This window comes from Stenella coeruleoalba (genome assembly GCF_951394435.1).
Source record: "Stenella coeruleoalba genome assembly, chromosome: 1".
Taxonomy (NCBI): domain Eukaryota; kingdom Metazoa; phylum Chordata; class Mammalia; order Artiodactyla; family Delphinidae; genus Stenella; species Stenella coeruleoalba.
Window position 1 is genome coordinate 148,214,452 of NC_137169.1, and position 6,123 is coordinate 148,220,574.

Below are 6,123 nucleotides of genomic sequence, written 5' to 3' on the forward strand. Positions count from 1 at the left end.
TGGAGTTTATTCCAGGAATGCAAGGATTCTTCAATATATGCAAATCAATCAATGTGATACACAATATTAACAAATTGAAGGAGAAAAACCATATGATCATCTCAATAGATGCAGAAAAAGCTTTCGACAAAATTCAACACCCATTTATGATAAAAAAAACCCTGCGGAAAGTAGGCATAGAGGGAACTTTCCTCAACATAATAAAGGCCATATATGACAAACCCACAGCCAACATTGTCCTCAATGGTGAAAAACTGAAAGCATTTCCACTAAGATCAGGAAGAAGACAAGGTTGCCCACTCTCACCACTCTTATTCAATATAGTTTTGGAAGTTTTAGCCACAGCAATCAGAGAAGAAAAGGAAATGAAAGGAATCCAAATTGGAAAAGAAGAAGTAAAGCTGTCACTGTTTGCAAATGACATGATACTATACATAGAGAATCCTAAAGCTGCTACCAGAAAGCTACTAGAGCTAATCAATGAATTTGGTAAAGTAACAGGATACAAAATTAATGGACAGAAATCTCTTGCATTCCTATACACTAATGATGAAAAATCTGAAAGTGAAATCGAGAAAACACTCCCATTTACCATTGCAACAAAGAGAATAAAATATCTAGGAATAAACCTACCTAGGGAGACAAAGGACCTGTATGCAGAAAATTATAAGACACTGATGAAAGAAATTAAAGATGATACAAATAGATGGAGAGATATACCATGTTCTTGGATTGGAAGAATCAACATTGTGAAAATGACTCTACTACCCAAAGCAATCTACAGATTCAATGCAATCCCTATCAAACTACCACTGGCATTTTTCACAGAAATGGAACAAAAAATTTCATAATTTGTATGGAAACACAAAAGACCCCAATAGCCAAAGCTATCTTGATATCGAAAAACGAAGCTGGAGGAATCAGGCTCCCTGACTTCAGACTTTACTACAAAGCTACAGTAATCAAGACAGTATGGTACTGGCACAAAAACAGAAATATAGATCAATGGAACAGGATAGAAAGCCCAGTGATAAACCCATGCACATATGGTCACCTTTTCTTTGATAAAGGAGGCAGGAATGTACAGTGGAGAAATGACAGCCTCTTCAATAAGTGGTGCTGGGAAAACTGGACAGGTACATGTAAAAGTACGAGATTACATCACTCCCTAACACCATACACAAAAATAAGCTCAAAATGGATTAAAGGCCTAAATGTAAGGCCAGAAACTATCAAACTTAGAGGAAAACATAGGCAGAACACTCTATGACATAAATCACAGCAAGATCCTTTTTGACCCACCTCCTAGAGAAATGGAAATAAAAGCAAAAATAAACAAATGGGACCTAATGAAACTTAAAAGCTTTTGCACAGCAAAGAAACCATAAACAAGACTAAAAGTCAACCCTCAGAATGGGAGAAAATATTTGCAAATGAAGCAACTGACAAAGGATTAATCTCCAAAATTTATAAGCAGCCCATGCAGCTTAATAACCAAAAAACAAACAACCCAATCCAAGAATGGGCAGAAGACCTACATAGACACTTCTCCAAAGAAGATATCCAGACTGCCAACAAACACATGAAAGAATGCTCAATATCACTAATCATTAGAGAAATGCACATCAAAACTACAATGAGATATCATCTCACACAAGTCAGGATGGCCATCATCAAAAAATCTAGAAACAATAAATGCTGGAGAGGTTGTGGAGAAAAGGGAACCCTCTTGCACTGTTGGTGGGAATGTAAATTGATACAGCCACTGTTGAGAACAGTAGGGAGGTTCCTAAAAAAACTACAAATAGAATTACCATATGACCCAGCAATCCCACTACTGGGCATACACCCTGAGAAAACCATAATTCAAAAAGAGTCATGTACCACAATGTTCATTGCAGCTCTATTTACAATAGCCCAGAGATGGAAACAACCTAAGTGTCCATCATCAGATGAATGGATAAAGAAGATGTGGCACATATATACAATGGAATATTACTCAGCCATAAAAAGAAACGAAATTGAGCTCTTTGTAATGAGGTGGATAGACATAGAGTCTGTCATACAGAGTGAAGTAAGTCAGAAAAAGAAAAACAAATACCGTATGCTAACACATATATATGGAATCGAAGGGGAAAAAAATGTCATGAAGAACCTAGGGGTAAGACAGGAATAAAGACACAGACCTACTAGAGAACGGACTTGAGGATATAGGGAGGGGGAAGGGTGAGCTGTGACAAAGCGAGAGAGAGGCATGGACATATATACACTACCAAACGTAAGGTAGATAGCTAGTGGGAAGCAGCCGCATAGCACAGGGAGATCAACTCGGTGCTTTGTGACCGCCTGGAGGGGTGGAATAGGGAGGGTGGGAGGGAGGGAGACGCAGAGGCAAGAGATATGGGAACACATGTATATGTATAACTGATTCACTTTGTTATAAAGCAGAAACTAACACACCATTGTAAAGCAATTATACTCCAATAAAGATGTTAAAAAAAAAATAGATGTAGGGCTTCGCTGGTGGCACAGTGCTTAAGAATCCACCTGCCAATGCAGGGGACACTGGTTCAATCCCTGGTCCGGGAAGATTACACATGCTGTGGAGCAACTAAGCCCGTGCACCACAACTACAGAGCCTGTGCTCTAGAGCCCATGAGCCACAACTACTGAGCCCATGAGCTACAACTACTGAGCCTGCATGCCACAACTACTGAAGCCCGCGTGTCTAGAGCCTGTGCTCTGCAACAAGAGAAGCCACCACAATGAGAAGCCTGTGCACCGCAACAAAGAGTAGCCCCCACTCGCCACAACTAGAGAAAGCCCACACACAACAACGAAGACCCAACTCAGACAAAAAAAAACCAAATAGATGTAAAGTAGATGAGGGTACTAACCATACAAATAGTTCAGGGAAAAGTGTCTAAACAGAGGAAGCAGCCAGTGCAAATGCTCTAGTGTTTGAGAAACAATAGGGCAGTCTGAAGTATTCCCAATACGCAGAGGCTACTGGGAAGATATTGTTAGGGAGGCATAGGTGTTAGATTCCCCATAAAGCTATATTACCAGCTATTGTATTCACTGTGAGCCAGGGGGAAGCTGACTTTTTGAGCAGGGAGCTGATATAATTTGATTCTATTTAATCAGATCACCCTGGAAGTTTTAAAGGGCAGATTTATAAGGACAAGTACAAAATCAGGTGAAATCTATAAGGAAGCTTTTGCATATTCCAGGCAATCAATGATGGTAGCTGAGAGGATTTATTGGAGGATTGAGGTGTGTATTTGAATAAATCATCAAGGATTGACATTGGCAGGTGAGAGGACCTTGGTCCTTGTCCTCTTTGAAGAAAGAATTCCACAAAGAAACACTGTATAGCAGGCACAGAGTTTATTGGCAGCGCAGTGAGTGCAAGTAGAACAAAGATGCAGTTAATTTAGAGCAGAAGCAAAGCAGAAATACACACCCAGAGAAGAGTATGGGCATCCTACCTAATGAGGAGAGTGCCAGAGAGGTGATTTAAATCACTCATATAGGGTGGTTCTTCCCAGTCTTTGTTCTCCTCTGGCCAATTACATCGCTTCTTTGCCCACATATGACCTGTCCCAGTGCCCTGCCCAACACGTGTGCACATCTTTTAGCCAAGATGGATTCCAGCTCCAGGGCCTATGGGAGATTGATAGCACCTACTATGGCGTAACGCCCTCTCCCTTTTTGACCACTGAGGAGTCTTTCTGTGCATGTGCAGTGAGGGAGGTCTCCTTGACCTCAGGAGTGCTAGATGTGGTCACCTTATCTCTTTACTCCAGCAGAGCTCAGCTTCTGCCACTAACTTTGTCCTTGAAAAGGACAAAGCTCCTTTGTGTCAGGGCAAACAAAGCTCCAATTCACTCCACTTGACAAACTCCAGCTTTTCAACCCAGTGACCCATCTACCTCCTACCGCAGGACGAAACCAAGTTTTTTGTCCTGAGCAACTAAAAAGATAGGTATGGGGAAAGTCATAGCTGATTTTAGGTTGAAGTGAGAGAAAGAGATCAGAAGTTCAGTTTTAGGCATGTTAAGTTTGAGAAGTTTCTCAGAGAGCCACGTGGAGATGTTCAGAAGGTATTTAGTATATAAATCTATACAAAGATCTATATATCCATGTAACTATGCACTTACTTACCTACCTACCGGTAAACCTATTTTTTTAAATTTTTAATTCAATTGTTTTACTTGATTATTCATTTTATATTGCTATGTCTAATGAAACCTCTTATTTATTTTGTTTGTCTGATGCAAATTAATCAGGAATTGGCCAATTAAAAAACTTAACTTGGGAGATGCAAAGCTGACTGTTCCATTGAGATCAATGTTCACAGAAAGATTGTAAGCTAGAATAAATCCTCATTTGATATTTTAAAGATTATGTTAATGTACATTTTCTAGAAACTAAATTTTTTCCCATGGAACAAAAATAATTGGTAACATTAAATATTCAGATAGAGATATGTTGTATTTTCCTATGTAATTCAGTAATATGTTCATGAGAGTGGTATAGATTTTAGAAATACCATCCAATATTCCAACTTTCAAAACTGTATCAATCTGTAGTGAAGGAGACACTGGCTGAGTTACTGGTAGATTGGCTACCTGAATCAATCAGTATTTACTGTAGAAAAAAGACATATTAACAGTTTTTCAGCAACAGGTATCAAATACAGGGAATCAGATATTTATAAAATTGTTTAGGTACTAAAGAAATAAAAGCCAAAGGGAGAATTTGTAAGTTTCAGTTTTACTCATGAGTTTTTAGCCAGAGAATCGGTAAGATGCTGCTTCTCATCTCCCTGCTTCTTCACGGCACCGTCACCATTACTATTCCTGACTTGCAGAGCCAAGGCAATGAAAAATGACCTAAAGTCGCTGGGGAAAAAACCCCAGAACCTCACTTTTAGAAAAGCATATACTTCTGGTCTTTTGGCGGGAACTGCCATCTTCCAGCAATTCACCAGAATGACCAAAACAAAGGGCAAGAGGAGAGGCACCTGTTATATGTTCTCTAGGCCTTTAGAAAACATGGATTTGTTCCTTTGGCCACATACTTGCAAATCTACAAGAAAGGTGATATTGTAGACATCAAGGGAATAGGCACTGTTCAAAAAGCAATGCCCCACAGATGTCACCATAGCAAATCTGGAAGAGTCTACGATGTTACCTGACCTGGAATGCTGTTGCCATTGTTGAAAAACAAACAAGTTAAGGGCAAGATTCTTGCCAAGAGAATTAATGTGTGATAAAGCATATTAAGCACTCTGAGAGCTGAGATACCTTCCTGAAACATGTGAAAGAAAGTGATCAGGAAGCAAAAGAGAAAGATTTTGGGGTTCAGTTGAAGCACCGGCGTGCTCCACCCAGAGAGGCACACTTCATGAGAACCAACAGAAAGGAGCCTGAGCTGTTGGAATCCATTCCCTGTGAATTCATGGCATGGCTGGTGTAAAGAAAATAAAGACCTGGATTGTAAAACAAACAAACAAAAACATGCACTTCTGCTCACCACTAGTACAGGAAGATTAATAGGACATCCACTTCCTTTCTACCTTCTGAACATCATGCAAGTTTATCTCATTGGTAGAACTTAAAATCCCATCCAGAAATCTGGAGGCAAGGGAATTGAGATATGTAATTCCCATGCTTACAGTCCTTCCACCAGAAGGGAGAGCACAGAAGGATTTTGGAACTGATGTCATTGCCAAAATTCCATTATTTCCCACAGTTCAACCCAATGACTTATATTTTAACTTTTGAACAATGGCAAAATCAACAATAGCATGTGTTGATCTATAATAACACAACCCATTCCTCATTTACATGGAGATGTCCTGAAACTCTCTTTTCAAGGTAGAGATACACAGTTGAATCAATCACTATATCCATCTCTGGGTGATGGTTATGTTTTTTTTTCTAATGAAAATATACTGTTCTATGATCATCAGAGATAAAATTATAAGGTAAAGGTCCACCAACACATCTTACATGTAATATTTAGGAAGAAAGGAAATAGTGGCTACTATATGCCACTTAAAATGAAAGGGAAGAGTGTGCCTAACTATTTCTAAATGCCTAAAACTAGTCATGA

The 6,123-nt window shown here is 39.3% G+C and overlaps 1 pseudogene across 1 annotated transcript; it reads left to right on the top strand.

Moving 5' to 3' along the window:
- The first annotated feature begins 4,997 nt into the window (after nucleotides 1–4,997).
- LOC307176176 (large ribosomal subunit protein eL21-like) lies at nucleotides 4,998–5,484 on the top strand (annotated as a pseudogene). The gene has a single exon. The product of its transcript is annotated as a large ribosomal subunit protein eL21-like (transcript).
- Nucleotides 5,485–6,123: the final 639 nt, after the last annotated feature.